This window comes from Microtus pennsylvanicus, chromosome 22 (assembly GCF_037038515.1).
Source record: "Microtus pennsylvanicus isolate mMicPen1 chromosome 22, mMicPen1.hap1, whole genome shotgun sequence".
NCBI lineage: Eukaryota > Metazoa > Chordata > Mammalia > Rodentia > Cricetidae > Microtus > Microtus pennsylvanicus.
Window position 1 is genome coordinate 28,179,373 of NC_134600.1, and position 14,913 is coordinate 28,194,285.

The following is a 14,913-nucleotide window of genomic DNA, read 5'->3' on the forward strand; positions in this document are numbered from 1 at the left end:
GAAAAATAGCTGACTTTTTTTTAAAGACCCTATAGCATAATGAAAGAAACATTCCAGACAGGACATTGGGGCAGGAACCTGAAGGAGGTGGGTGGTCATTCCATCTCTCTTGACTCTGCTCTCCTCACCAGAAGATGTCTCGGTAGGCAGTCTCTAAGACTGTTCCTCTCTGTGAATGTCTGTGAATACTCATGCTGAAAACCAGTCCCGATTAAAGACTCTTAAAGTGAGATCCAGACAGCTTGGCATTCCAACTGACTAACCGTAAGTTATTTACTGCTCTTATCTGATGGATGACGAGCAGTTGTGTATCTCTCAGATGTATGTAAAAGATAAAATTAGGTATGCTCCTCTCAACTACTACCTAACTATATATCTAATGATTTGATGACGTAAAAGCCTAATGAATTGATAATGAGTGAATTTCTAAGATCAAGTGAAACAGTGCATGTGATTAAGTGTGTGTGTGTGTGTGTGTGTGTGTGTGTTGGGGTGTGCTTGGTGCTTATTAAAGAGAAATACCTTATAGAAGATAAAGTAGATGAGCCACTTTTAGTTCATGCCATCACTTGTTCTGATTAAACATAAATTATCATAAGTCCCAGTTTCAGTCTTATCTTCCTGTATTGACGTGTTAATATGTGAAAGAACATCCATAAATTAGTGTTTATTATAATGTTTTATGTATGATCACGTTAGAACAGGTTTGGTATACATGAGTATTAAATGGCCTGTTTTAACTTTCTATTTTCTTAAATTGTCTCTGGGTGGGCATAAATTTTCCAGTATCTTTTTCATTCCTTTTTTTTTCTTTTAAAATCTTTGAGGTTGCACTTATTTGGGGCAATACAGCTAAAACAGCACATTTGATGAAAAGAGTCAGAATCTAGCAGCTTCTGAGAACACTCCCAAATTATGAGATGCTGTTAGGATGACATTCTGAACCCAGTAATTATCTTCTCAGTGTCAGAGGAACATTGTACAGAGGGGTTCTCCGTATACAATTTACTTAAACACCCGAAAAATATGTGTTTTCTTTACCCTCCATTTTCCCTTTAGACTGAAGCAGACACACTAGCAGCAATTCAATATATCTAAATGATGACGTACATGTTTCCACTGTAACTAAGGATTGTTTGTTGAATCCTCAATGGCAGTCCCTGGACTCAAGTTAAACTGCATAATGAACCTCATATTTTAGCAAAACAATCTAAATGACTCCTCTTATCCTAAGGATTCCTGCAATGGTTCAGGTAATGTGTGTCTCCATAGGACAGGGAGCCAATGTCCTTTGGTGACAGTAATATCAGAGTCCTGGAATTTTTAAAGCCTTCCCATGGGGACACAATACAGTTAACACACATTCTGTTGGGAAAAGTTCAACAACTGAATATCCCCGTTACCTGCACTTTTTTCCTGAACGTATCCACACCCACACAGATTAGCTGAACACACAGCAGGTTCAGGATAACTAGGAGGATCTTGAAGGCTTACTAAGCTGCATAGCTCAGACCATTTACCTTATTTTGAGACTCTGCAGTTGATTCTGCCTGCTTCATGCTCAGAGTGATTAAAAGGAAAGAAGGCACAGAAGCCATATCCCAGATGCTCCTTCCTCATGGTACGTTCAGGAGGCTCTAGAAAATCCAACCTAAATTCGAAGTGAGGGTACTTCAGACTAAAACGGTTCAATGCTACTTCATGGGCCTTGTATTAGGATCTACGGAAATAAACACACAAAAAGCCAACACGTACTGCATGTAGGCACATACCTAACTAATTATGATATAGCATGAAAGGGGTTTATAGTAATACCAAATATCAAAGTGCTTTAGAAAAACAGAAGGGAATGACTAATGCTGTAGGGGCTTTGTAGAAAGAGTTGCAATGGTAGCGACTAGGAGGCATCCTTTAGTGTGAGGACACTAAACAGAATGATTTAGATAGGAGGGAAAGGGGAAATCCAGAGTTAACAGCAGTTCTCGTTAGACATAATATTTCAGTCAATAAGCCAAGAAAAACATTCAAAACTTCATGAATAATGCTTAAGTAGAGAGCTGCTTACCATGAATCCCCTAAGTGAGAAAGCACACAGACATGCTGTGGGAGTTAGAAAGAGGTAGTGGGTCCACACGAGGACTTTGGACTCTTGATGACTGGGTAAGAATGTAAACAAATATAAAAATACAAAACTAGAGGTTAATGCAAGAAACACTCAGGTTATGGTTAGTTATGAGAGAAATGGCAAGGAAACTTCAGAAAGGAGTTGCTATGGGTTGAAATAGTCTGTGAAGATTTCAACTTTCCTATGTGAAAAGAGAAAAATTATGGGGTTGGCTGGTGACAGACAAAATCAAAGTTATAGAGGCGGGCAGCATGGGACACAGGACAGAACCTTGGTCAGAGTTAAGAAACCTAAGCCCCTCATTAGGCCGAGTCTGCCACCAGCCACCTACAATGTAAAGTGACTCACTTCACGTCTGTGGTCCCCTCTCTTCTGCTGGTAGGAGGCTGAATTAAGAGTTCTTTTACGCCCTTCATTTCTCCATCACCGTGCTTGCCTTCTGACCATCCCCAAGTAACAAACAGACCCCTTGTCATTTCCTAGGGTTGCACCGAAACTTTGCGGCGCCTATATTTAAAGTCAGCGCACAGGCAGGAAGCGCTGGCTGTCTGGTTTCTATGGGATTACTTCAAGGGAGCTCTAGGTGGCAACTAAGGTCATGGTTAGAAGTAGAGTTCTATTCATGGTAGGATTTGCCATGTCGCTGTCCACAAGACTCAATTGTACAGGCCCTTCCCACGTCCGTGTGCGTGGCTCTACACTAGCCTTTGCTTTTTAAGAAATTCGTCTAAGTAAGCCATTTATTAATTATACATGATTTTCTTAGGATTCTACCCCTAAATTGGGAGTTTTAGTTTCCTCAAAATCTATGTCCAGGGTTTGTGCTCGTATTCCTCCAAATTATTCTTGTTGTGTGATCAAAGTTTGCAAAAATGTGCAAAAGAACCCAGAAGGAGGGCCGCGCCCACCACCTCGGGCCAGTTGTGAGGATAAAGGTGAAGATTCCACGTTGCAAAGCCTCAGGGGTCTGTCACTGAGGAGAACTAATTCGCTCAACCTTTCCGGGCCACTAAATGTAGGCTGGAGTTTACCAGAGAAACACCTGTACTTTTCCCAGGGTAATTGGAATTTTTAGGGTGGCGTTTGTGGTCAACCATCGCTCCTGTTGTTTCTGCCTGGAGTCCTTTGGGTACTTTCTGAAAGAGAAGGGAATGCAGGCTCTCTAAATCACCCAGGCCCAGACTGAGACGACAGGGGTGGCTTTCCTGACTGACACAACACCCCATCCTCCCCCAAAGCACTCGTAGATCCGGCCGGAACTACCCCCAAACCCACCCAGGACAGCCAGGCGCAGACAGGGAAGGTCTGTGAGCTCTGGAGGGATTGCCAGCACATCGGAAGACGCCCGGAGCTGGGGGAGGAGATTGGAGGGAGAGGTAATCCCTGGCGTTCTGAGCATCCCCTTTTTAGAAAGACGGAGTCTCTCCCAGGACAGCTGCTGCGGTCACACCACAAACTTAAAAGCCGCCCTCCTGCTTGGAGCGTGCCTTTCCTCACCACGCTCCCTGGCCAAGTTGCCAACTGGTTGGGTCGCTGTCCGCGCGGAGAGACGCTCGCGGGGGTACAGGAGCGCCCCCTGCCTTCCCGCCCCGCCGAAGCCAGCGCCTCCGCGCTCCACCAGGGCCGCCCGCGCTCCGCGGCTCAGCCTGGGCTGCGGCTCCTAAGAACTCGCGCCTGTGCCGGGCGTCCCGGTCCTCTTGGCCATCGCCGGCTGTCCCTTCTCCTCTCCTGTAACAGCGTCGGAGGGAAGGGAAAAAGCGACAAGAGTTGCCAGCAGGGAGGTAAGTCTGGGTTCGGGTCACCTGCCGCTCCAGTGGGAGGGTGCTCTGGCGGCTTAATGTTAATTTAAGCAGGGATGGTGGGATGTGAGCGCGACTGTGGATCCGAAGTGGTAACCCTCGGGGACCGGGATGTGGGGACCTGTACCGAGTCTGAGAAGGCGCCGGAGAGCGCACCGGGAGCAGCTGGGGAGCCCAGGAGCTCCGCTGCTGAGCTTGTGCGACAACTGGGGCGCAGTGCCACCACGCCGCTGTGTTTCAGAATCGCACTCCGAAGCTCTGCCAGCCCGTGCTGCTGAAAGTTTGCTTCCCGGGGCGCCGCGCCTGTGAAATTTACCCTCTTCCTGGATACCCCTTTCCGGGTCCCCCTTCCTAGGCTTGACAGTCAAAGAAACTTTGGGAACGTGCTTCCCAACTCCCCACAACTACAGGTTCATTCGGAGCAGCGGTGGTAGGGGCGGTCCAGAATGAATTAAGCAAAGTGTAACTGCGCCCTGCTCGCCCCTTTTCCTTTTAGCCTGAGGACACAGAAGGTAGGAGCAAGATGGTTGTTTTGGTTGTGGCACTTTGAGAAAGGGAGCTACAACACCTTTTTCCTTTGAAAGAAATCGCGACTGGCGGTCTGTTGGGAGAGCGCAACCCTCTTGCTAGGGCGGGGTGGGGTAGGAGGTTTTGAAGCCAGATAACAGCCTCTAAGCTTGCTGACTGTGAAATAAGGTTATGGCAAGTGTGCTGCAACCAGGGAATTCTGTGGCCCCGGATACGACCCCCTCTGTGCATTTAACCCCGAGGGCACCACCTAGGCTCTCTCAGATTCGCCAACTGCTCTGGCAATCTCGAGGACTGTTTTCTGAAAAGATATTCCTTTCCCCGATGACTTCTGTTCAACCTCGTGGGATGAGATGAATTGATTTGCCTAAGTCCAGGCCCTTGGAAGGACTTGACAGGAGGAGGAGACACCCCTGTGCTCTGGCTGGGCTATCTGGAATGTGGGGACTGGATTGGAGACACACGCCTGGCAACTGAGGCTGCTGACCTCAGCCATTAGGTATTAAGGATGTCGGAGCTCAGTTGGCAAACTTTTCACCATATTGTGTCAAACCCTAACAGAATGCAGTATCCCTACGTGGATTCTTCTTTCTCCACCCAAACCCTTGGCATCATACCCCACTCTAGCCGCGAGTTCCTATTTGCACCATAAAAAGCAGCAGAAAGTACCAGTAACTGGAAAGGACCTAAGGTCTCAAATAACAAGGAAAAGGGTTCTCTTGAATATGTGCACCAGCACTGGGAAGATGGAGAACTCAACCTGGAGAAAGGAGTTTACATGATAAAGAGATACCATGCCCACCCCACCCCCACCTCCCACCCTTGGCCCTGCACCTTGGAGTATCTCTGCTGCTTTTGTGCAAGGCATGACAACAGCCAGGGCAAGGGCCATCAGAGCCTTCTTCATCTGACATGTGGAAAGGAAAATATGAAGGATACAGAAGGGAAGGAGGCTCAAGCCATCACTCTGTGGAAGCCGTTCGCCCTCCCTCTCTACCTAAAGTGCAGGAAGGATCAATATTGGGAGTGACCAGCCATAGCTGGCAGTTGCTTTAGCTCCCTGTGGTCTTGGAGTCCTGGCTAGCGCGGCTTTCAATGACAGACTACTAAGTGATGGCCATGCAGGGGTCAAGAGATGGGAACAGACCTTGGCCCTTAAAAAGAACAGTCAGGAAATGATGTGCAAAGAGATAAGCAGAGGATCAAGAGGTAACTGAGAGACAATGAAACGGGACTAATTTGACCTGCCAAAATTTCACATGGAATTTACCCACTTATGAAATGGAAAATTGCTGGAAAAGGAAACTGACATTTATCAAATATCTATTGTGTCCATGTGCTCTGTATTCTGTTTTATTGCTCTCAATATTGTGTAAGTGGTCTTTTGATGATTAAAAAGGAAAAATTAATATTGTTCCGTTGGACATGTATATTGGTACGAATAATCATACTTTTAAAAGTTACCTCAATAGGAGAATGTACTAAATCCTCACTCTGTTCACTTTAGAGGTGACAATAGAATCAAAATGAAGATGATTTGTGTGAACAAATATACATTGTAAGGGGTAAGGCTGCTGTAGGGGCTCAATTGCTTGGCTGTGGCTCTCCCTTCAGGAACCATGACTCTACTGGAAGGGAAGCCTTTTCCGAGGTCTATATGAGTAAACACGTATATCTGGAGAGCACTAGAGAAGTTGGTTGGAGAGGACAGAACAACTCATCTCCAGACCTATAAATGTTCATAATATCAAAATTCCAAGTGTATATGTATAACACGTTACCAAAATTATCAGGACTTTAAACATATTTCTAAAAGCAAAAGAATAACCTTATCTGACAGCAACTCTCAAGTTGAGAACACCTGTTTCGATGACAAGTTTCCCCTGTCCCACGCCATTGTTTTACCTTCACAAGTGTCTGCTGTTCATTAGAAAGGAGGGCTCCAGTCTCCTCTTGCTGACTTCCTGAGGGAGACGTCTGGGGAAAAAATGTCTGTCAAGGCAAATGTCTGAAGACAATCAGGAAGCCAATCACCATGAGTAGGATCTCCAGGTGAATGATAGAAAAATAGTTACTGGGATTTCCCTTTCACAGGACTGCCTTTGGAGGCGATAGTTTACCTGACGAACTTGTTCTCTATTTTGTAGGGGAAAGCTGCACAAAGGTAAACTTGTTATTATTGTTGTTATTGCTATGTATCAGAGTGAAGGTTGTGTTCGTGTGAGGGAAAACCAGGATGGCACAATGACAAAGGTGGAGGAAGAGTATCTGACAGAACAACATGGTGCCTTAGGTTTGAATGTGAGTCACCAACTGTATCTTCTTTTCCAGACTTGGGGCATACTTCATCCATACCTGTAGTTAAATTAAGGCAGAATCTTTTATGATTCTTAGTTCTTACCTTTCATATGGTTCATTGTGTGGACATGGCACGTTAACTGTCATACAGTTTGCAGAAATTATCATGTATCTAGGGAGATATCTCCTAAGGTTAGAAGCATCGCTTGGCTCAGCATTCACTTATTAAAGTAGTAATGAAGTTGCTGGGCTAAGTTTCCAGAAAGTTTTTATGAATGTGGACTATCAAGACATCTTAAATAGAAAGTCTTCCAGTGACTGTTATTGTAAAAAGTAGTAGGCTATCTTCAGATTGTTTAAAACAGCTTCATTATCTAGAAAAAAAAAAAAAGGAAGTTGACCGAAATTTGGTCTCTCATCTAGAAAGTTTAATATTTTTATGACATGTTCATGGGAAATTGTCCCTTTCATTTAATAAACAAGAGTAGCTAATGGTCTATGTTGTTATTATTAGTAGTAGTATTTTGCTACAAAGACATTCAGCTTCATAGAGTATCCAAGGAAGGTGAAAATGTCTTTGAGGCTTTCCTATCACAAGCCTTGAGGTTAAACCAGAGCAAGCTGCCACATTTAGGGACTAAGCAACAACAACAGTAGAAATGATGATTGATACTTGGACAATATTTGGTGACCACAAAATCACAATGTTGGTTTTTAAAACTTCTCTTTCTGTAGAAGACTTTGGCCAGATTCTCCCTTACTTTTATATCCTTGAAATCCATCCTTACTATACTGAAATACTTCAATTGTTTCTCTGTGCTTATGTTGTTTATAATCCCTGCCTAGATCATAGAAATCTGGAGAAAAATAATTTGTCTTCTCTTAATTTTGAATACCTTTAGTTAATACTGTACAAAGCATCTATCACATACTATTAAAATCTAATTAATTATTCTACAGATAGTAATTTAAATATCTATAATGTTGACAAAATCATTCCACATTCATACTTGTCTTGATTATAACAAGTAGATATTTTTCTCGTTTCTGGATTTTTCCTATTCACTTAAAGGATTTAGCTCCCAGAGTGTAGTGACCGTGCAGTAACACAGGAAGGGCATACACTCATGCACTTAAAAGAGGTATGTACGCCAAAATTATTAAATTTGTGAGCTTTTTGGAAGAAATTAATTAATTAAGAATGATTTAATCTATGTCATCTGTGAAAATGGTAGTTTAATTTTAATAAGTAAAGTGTTTTAGAAAAAGAGACAATTTATTGTAAATAAAAATTATTGAAAAGCAGCTACAACACTTTGGAAGTTATTTTGGATTTTGGTAATGAGACAGATTCATTACTGACATTTTTACATGAATTAAATTATCAAGCAACATGTACATACAAGTGCTTTTAGGAAGATAGTCCATGTGCTAAAACATAGGGCTCTTTTTAATTATTTTGACCCTTCACTGTAATTATTTGATTTTGCATTTCCACATTTACACTTAGGTTAAACCACTTTAATAGTACTGAAACAGTGCATTTTCAAGCTGCTTACTAATCTTCTATTAGTAAGTCCTTTCAGTGTGATCATTCAACTGTAACACTCCATAAGCCATATACACCTACCCTAAACTGAAAGGGAGGAGTAAAGCAAAGCGTGAAAGGGCTCATTGACCCTGAGAGACTTATCTGGATTGATCTCTCTTCCTGCATAGACCATCATCCTTCACCTTGCATCCCTTTCTGCTTTGGTAAAGAGGAATCACTTCTTTTACATCCCTTATTTCTTCTGGGAGACAGTCTAGTAATTTTAGAAAGTGGTATTTCAATAAGTAATGCTGAGCAAGGCTTTCACTGGCAACTCACAGGAATGTGCAATGTTCTTCCAGGTAATTAAAAATTGTCCTAATAGAACTATTGCATCCTAAAGTAGTAAGCTAACACACACACACAAACACACAAGCGAGAAAGCACAATACAAACAAAAAATAAATTATTCAGCTTCTTAAAATAAATCAAGATTACTTATGTGGTAAATAAAGTTGTATAACTATATCAAAGTAACACATTGATCATCTATCTTAAATGAGTCATGCTTTTTGCTACACTTTTTAATTAAGACTCTTGAATACTTTAAACAGACATTGGAGATTATGGTGATGTTTGTAATCCAGATGAGCTTCCCAGCTGCCATTTAAATAAATGAGCTGAGAACATATAACTATAACTACATTGCATAACAAAAATTGCAATAGAACCTTTCTCAGTAGAGATGTTGTCTGGACTCATTAGAATAAAGAGACTGAGAAATAATATTGGCCAATTCATCTTCATTCAGCTTGTATTAACTTTGAAAAGGAGGTCTCAGAGTAAGGCCTCCTACTAAGTACATTTTTTAAAGTCCCTTAGAGGTTGTATTCATGAATTCTTAAAAATATGGTTGCCTAAACAAGACCTACATGATGAGAATTCCAGCTAAAGGCCAACATAAACCGGGGACATCTCATGATGTCTGACCCTATGTGAAGAGTTACAGTCAACTATTGCTGAAAAGGGAGAATCTGTTTTCTCCAGGGTGTGAAAGCTTCCAAGTGAGTTATCCAACTATGAGTGGTCATCTCTAGGCACATGTGTTTACAAGCTGCACTAAATGGACTCAGTGGCTTGTGTATGTGACTCTGTGCTTGAATGCATACATGTGTAGCATCAGTTCAAGAAGAGGTCATGAGTGGGAGAGGTAACAGAGGAAAGGGGAGCGGGAGCAGGGAGAAGAAAAGGTGCTCATAGTACAAATAGAGTACTCACGTATGGAATTTTCAAATATTAAAAAGGCAGAGCTGGATCTATGCCTAATGATGTCAAATTGAATCTACATAACCTAGCTCCCATGACATGTATAAAACTAGCATAAGTTGCTTTTCTTTTTATCTTTATCATAAAAAATAGGCTATAAGTAATAAATTCAGGTATTCTGAAGTATGATATTTCTTATTGTTGTTATTCCCAGGGGATATTTGGTTCTCATATAAAGTAATTAATCGATGAAAGTAGCAAGAGTTCTATAAGGCTTTAAAAAATTTAAAAGGAACAATATTCTTATAATGGGCAGCACTTTTAGTTTTGAAAATATTATACTGTATTTCATAGATAGATAGTTGAGGCTCCAAATTACCTTAAATAGTAACTTCTAGATTAGTAGCAATGCCACTAATTCAAGTTTACTTGTTGAAATAATGTGTATAGTTTTATGAGATTTCGAAAATTCTTATTTTGACAGCTTTCATGGCAAAAATGGTTCAGGATCACTATTCCAAAATTAATAAATTTTGGGAAGCAAAATGTAGAAAGGTCAGGAATCATTTTCATACATCCACTACGTTCAAAGATATGTGGTAATTACTAAGACACGAGTAAGTTTAAATTAGAGTTGTTTTATATTTAACAAAGCAACTGCATTTTGCTTTTTAATACCGTTCTTCAGTAGAAAGAACCCAGTTTCCTTAGAGAAATGCCTAATTCTAAAACCACCTTGTAATATCAGAAAATAAAAGAGCACTAAGCACTAAGCAACACACACAAACACACCTAATGTACATACACACACACGTGCACACACTAACTCACCCACACATACACAAACTCACACACATTACGTGTGTACATAATACATGCATGAACACACTAACCCACCCACAAACATATACACATACCTCACATGTGCATACACACACAAACTCACACACACATACATACTTACACAAGCTCACACATGCATGTGCATACATATACCCCCACATACATGTATACATACATTCACTCACAGAAAAATGTACATACACATACACAAGTAGTCACTTGTACAAAACCTTACACACGTCTTCATACACACATGTCTACACACATGCATACACATGCTCACAAACAAACATATACACATATACATACTTACACATCACATATGTACACACACTGATGCACACAAACACACACAAGCTCTTACACACATATGTGCAAACACACATTCATACTCACACATGTAGCTGTATGCCAAAAAGACACAGTAACCAATGGTTAGAACTCCCAATGATCCAAATTCTAATAATATGAACAATCAAAACTGTAGCAATAGTTATGAAACAAGGATAAAATAAATATCCATGAAATTATAATAGTTTTAATAATTTTATCAAATAATAAACATAAGAGAAAATTTAGGTTCTCTGTGCAGAAGCACTTCAAATAATTTCTGTACTGAGGTGAGAAAGAGAAATAAAATAGCCTTGGGGTGAGAACAATTTTCTTCCCAAAGAGCGTGGGGTGGAAGGGGCAAAGAAAGAGAGCACCGCGCAGGAATTAATTCTCACGAACCCCATCTCACTGCCAGTGTCAACCACGTTGTCACATTTAAAATGACAGCCATAGATCTCATGGATGGAATGGACTCTTCATGTGAGTGAGTAAAAGTGGTGGATTTTAAATCGGGCTCTTTCTTAAATCTGTAATCCTATGAACGCCAGAGAAAAAACTTGTGACAAATTACACTAGTGGAAAATTTAGAAATCCTCACGCCTCCAATGTCATCAATAACTAGGACAGCTGAGATACTGTTACAGAGTAAAGGATATAATGAAAATGTCCTATAGACTTCTTGTAAAAATGTAAATAAATTTGGAACTGATAATATTTCCTTAATGGTTTATTATTTGTAGTGATTATCCATACCAATGTAAAATATAGATAATGGCAAAAGCTGGTGTGAGTTTTAGGGAAACGGCTCTATTTTCTAAGTGTTTTTAGAAATCTAAAACCCCTCTGAATCATTGTGTTCACAGCATGCATTGAGAAAGCAGACTGAAGGTGAGCTATTTTGTACCCATCAGGGTTAAGCACTCTCTCTCTCTCTCTCTCTCTCTCTCTCTCTCTCTCTCTCTCTCTCTCTCTCTCTCTCTCTCTCTCTCTGGGGTGTGTGTGTGTGTGTTCGTGTGTTTGTCATGTATATAGGATTTTTCCTTATATATGTCTGTGCAGTTGTCATATACGTGTGCCAAGGAGATCAGGAGAGGATCTCTTGCAGTTACAGATGGTTGTAAACTGTCATGTGAGTGCTGGAAATTGAACTTGGGTCCTCTGCAAGACCATTAAATATTAATTTCTGAGTCATCTCTCAAGTTCCAAGATCTTTTATTTGAATGTTTGATTACTTTCTTTAATTTGGGTATCCTATTAATGCTGCTAGCATCTTCTGTTAATAATAAAGATAATAAATCTGATCATCACAAAAAAATACAGTGACTTGGCTATCCTTATAATTATTTCTTTTCAAAATAAGACAAAATACTGAATTTTCAAAATCTTCTAAATCACATTATTGTAGTTTGTCATGAAAATAAAGCTGTATGTTAGCAATCAATGAATCAGTCTTAAGTGTTTAAAGGCATAGAGAAGGGTTTTCTCTCTGTATTTCTGCTGCTTGCTGACTTTACTGAGATCCATCATTGTTCCCAGATGTCTTCAATTCTAGATAAAGGTTAGCCTTCCAAAATTCTTATCGAAGTCACTGAATGAATACTTAGACTTTTCTCTTTCTTTCAACCTCAAGGAACCCACTCTGTCAAATACATTAAAGATTATTATCCATCAAATTCTATGTGTGCAATAACTATGCATCACTATGTTGTATGCTCTAGAATTCCTAGGGAGTTTCTACCTTCCATAATCCTTCCTAGAAGCTGAGGCATATTTGTATTTATGCGAATGTTAGTGACAGCAAAGAGGACTGCCTCTTGCCACTGGATCAATTATATTTATTACACGCAAACACCCACACATATATATAAGTACTCACATGTATATATTTTCATGTACTTGCATATTACACGAGTCTATATTACGCATTCACACATATCTACATTCATGTATATACTCACACACATACTTCTAAAGACAAGTGCTCCTTCTTATCTTTATTTTCTTCTCCAAGGAGAGAGATTCATATGTAAAATTTTACTTTTTCTCACAATGTTCTGGTCTACATTTGGTACAATTTTGCTGTTGGTGCTTTGAGTTTTGTTTTAATGTGTACTTAGAAGAATTTGTTGTGTTTTCAAACATAAGTATCAAATGTGGTGGCACATTCCTGTAATCCCAGTCAACTGAGTGGCTGAGGCAGGAGATTGCCAAATCTTAAGGCTGGCGTTGGTTGCTTACTAACAAGACCCCATTTCAAAACAAAATGCAAGGCACTCATCTGTCATGTACATTCAATCTCTAGGTTCAGAGAGAGAAATAAACAAGCGAATAAACAACAGAAAACAAACCAACAAAACCTGGTTTATTGTTGTGTGGGCAGCCCCCTCTACAATTGAGCCAAAAACCGTGTCATTTTGTCATGTCTATGGCTTTGCTCTTTACTCCTTCTTCATATTTATAATTGTTTAGTGATGACCTGCTTTAGAGTCTCGGTTGAACTTGTGTTTTAACATGACAAAAGTGAAAAACTTAGCATTTTTATTTAAACTTTTCTTCCTCTGGTGTTATTTTATATGAGTCATAATATAAAATACACAAGAACTTTTCTGTGAAAAGCCTGATTACCTGGCTGTAGGAGACAGGATTAAGCCTACCTCTGGTGACAGTATACTGTATTATAAACTTGTAAAAAAGACTGACATTATATGACTAATATTATTTGTACCCTCAATGAAATTATAAATTTATGTTTTCCCTATGTCAAAAGAAATGAAATCTTTCTTAATATTTGTTCTTGATCCATGACTGTATGTAACATGAGGGCATGCTTTTTGGGGTTTCTGTCCTGCCCAGTTCCCACAGTCTTTAGGTCCCAAAGAAAATCACACAGAGAATCTACATTAGATATAAACTGATTGGCCCATTAGCTCAGGCTTCTTGTTAACTCTTATAACTTATATTAACCCACTATTATTATCTATGTTAGCCACATGGCTCAATACCTTTTTCAGCGGGGCAGGTCACATCCTGCTTCTTTGGTGTGTGGACTGGACTGGGGAGGAATGAGCTTCCTCCTTCCCAGAATTCTCCTGTTCTTATTGACCCGCCTCCACTTCCTGTCTGGTTGTCCTGCCTATACTTCCTGACTGGCTACTGGCCAATCAGGGTTTACTTAAAACATAATTGACAGAATATAGACAATTGTCCTGCACCCATTGTAGATGCCTAGAAGCCCAGCACTTAGCAGCTGGAGGCAGGAGGATCAAGAGTTCAAAGCTAAACTATAGATTCAAGGTCAGTTAGATGCATGAGACTGTGTCTTCAAAAACCAAATGAACAAAAGTCGTCTGACCTATGATAAGTTACCTTAGTCAAAATGAGTAATTAAACAATATTTTGTGAAAACTTCTTAAATGTTTAATTTCAATAATGGAGACATGTTTAATTCATATTTTGAAAAGGTCATCATGTTGTTCTTCTTATCTCTTCTGAACACATTTTCAAGTAATTGTTGACTTCTGAAAAGTAATTATAACCAAATTAATATTTTAAAAATATCCTTAAAATGAAAATAATCATTTCAAATATCATCTATCTGAAATTTTAATTTATATACCAGAGCACAAATTCTCTGAATATTAATACAATTGTAGAATTATTGATTTTGGCCTTGATGTATTTTTCAATATAGAGTTGATTTTGGCTACATTGTCTTTTGTCATTCCTTTTTGTTATATTTCTATATTATAACCTAGTCAATGTTTACATATTGTTTTTAATACAGATTAGTAGACAATAAAGGTACCCAGACTCTTTTGGATGCAAAGTTATCTGCACAATAAAAGAATATCAGACACATGCTTGCATCTCAAACTGGGAAGTTGATTCAAATCAAGAATCTTGTGCTCTGTTTGAAGTGAGGGCTTTTATCACCTGTAAAGTAGCTGTTCAAAAGTATCGATGCCAGATAGTCAGATGAGCAAACACCAGCTCCCTGTCTTTGGCTCAATTCACGTTTTGCAGAGCCGTGAGGATTGTTGTCTTAGACTTCTCTGTGATGAGGTTTGGCAGGGAGCATTCATTGTTCAGGTTTTTAAAAGGGCAAGCTTTTGGCAGGAATAACTTGCATAGAAAAGGAATGCGCTGCTTACACATGTGCACTCAATAAACGTTCAGTGTGCCTGGGCTAA

General features: G+C 39.9%; 1 protein-coding gene across 2 annotated transcripts in view; it reads left to right on the top strand.

Moving 5' to 3' along the window:
- The first annotated feature begins 202 nt into the window (after positions 1 to 202).
- The window catches only part of Sema3d (semaphorin 3D), a 197,523-nt gene continuing 182,812 nt past the window's right edge, over positions 203 to 14,913 (top strand). The window contains exon 1 of one of the 2 annotated variants that reach the window (XM_075956062.1): positions 203 to 264. The gene's annotated coding sequence lies outside the window, so the exon portion shown is untranslated. Of the gene's footprint in view, positions 265 to 3,725; positions 3,907 to 14,913 lie in introns of those variants that run through there. The other variant, XM_075956063.1, reaches the window with a different exon arrangement.